At 31.7% G+C, this 1,361-nt stretch overlaps 1 non-coding gene across 1 annotated transcript; it reads left to right on the forward strand.

The window, feature by feature from the left end:
* Window positions 1-1,048: 1,048 nt before the first annotated feature.
* On the forward strand, window positions 1,049-1,155 carry LOC114006186 (U6 spliceosomal RNA). Its single transcript, XR_003547939.1, has one exon. It is a non-coding gene; the product is annotated as a U6 spliceosomal RNA (small nuclear RNA).
* Window positions 1,156-1,361: the final 206 nt, after the last annotated feature.

Raw genomic sequence — 1,361 nt, forward strand, 5'->3', positions numbered from 1 at the left:
ACAAATTTAAAATATTAACTGACATGATTTATATTAACTTTATGAGATTAATACCATTCAAAGCTGTTTTCCTCAGACAGACTTTTTATAGATAAATTACATCTATCCATAACTAAACTGTTTTACTGTTCTAAAGAGGAAGGAAAATTTCAAGTGTACCTTATTTTTATGCAATATCAATAATCCCGGTGTTATGTATGAATAAAGTGTTTAGAAAATCAAGATGTATTTGAAGAATGCTGTGACTCCCTCTCTTTGTTTCCATTTTTTTATCAGAATTTTTTTGAATCATAGATAATCTCTTTTTTTAATCAGGAAGATTTTTACATTTTTTAATCACAAAAATGAGAGCAGGTAGATCAAAGATGAAAGGGGAACTTAAGGAAAAATATAGAAGGAAGAGTATATATATTAGAGCAAGAGAGAATAGGTTGGGAGGGAACAATAGTGAAAGTGTTTTCAGGGTCCATGTATTTTGAATTGAATTTTGAAAACTGATAGCAATATAACAGGTATATGCAAAAGGACAAATAAGAGCAAAGGCACTGAGGACTAAGAGAATTTTCTAGTTGGAGAAATGCAAATAGTTTGCACATCACTCTCTGGACATACTGAATGACAATATTTTTAATTTCCCACCCAGGCGCATTATTATCTCTCTCACCATAGAATGTCTGTATAACTCAACTTCTTTTTATTACTCTTTCTTTCCCCTTTCTTTCTTCCTATAATAGCTCTTGTTCTCTTGACTAATCTCTACATAACCTTCAAGACTAAGCTCAATCAGATAGCTAACATAGCAGTTAAACCATGCTACTGTAATTTTGGAGAGTGTAGGTTATATGTCTCCCCTTTGAGAGTAACTTAAACTTAAAAATTTAATTTTATCTCCAGCACTTAACACAATTCCTGGCATATAGAACGTGTTCTATAAGGGTTGATTGAATAGATCAATCAATCAATCATTGAAAGAAAGTGGTTAGTAAGCAGTATAAAATAATGGAATAATACTGAAGTAGATGAAAACAGATTAAAAATAATAATGCTAGTGCTCACTTGGGCAGTACATATACTAAAATTGGAACAATACAGAGAAGAATAGCATGGCCCCTGTGCAAGGATGACACACAAATTCATGAAGTGTTCCAGATTTTTGAGATGCAAGAGAAAAGAGACAATGAGTTCCAAGAGATGTGGAAGTCCTTTCATGATTTGAAAGAAGAAATAGACACCTTAAAATAGAATCAGATGGAATTGCTAGGGCTGAAGAATATAATACAGGAAATTAAAACCTCAATCAAAAGTATTAAAAGTAGATTAGAACATGCAAAAGATTGCATCTCGAATGTAGAAGACAAAAA

Source organism: Tupaia chinensis, unplaced genomic scaffold (genome assembly GCF_000334495.1).
Source record: "Tupaia chinensis unplaced genomic scaffold, TupChi_1.0 Scaffold145967_1, whole genome shotgun sequence".
NCBI lineage: Eukaryota > Metazoa > Chordata > Mammalia > Scandentia > Tupaiidae > Tupaia > Tupaia belangeri.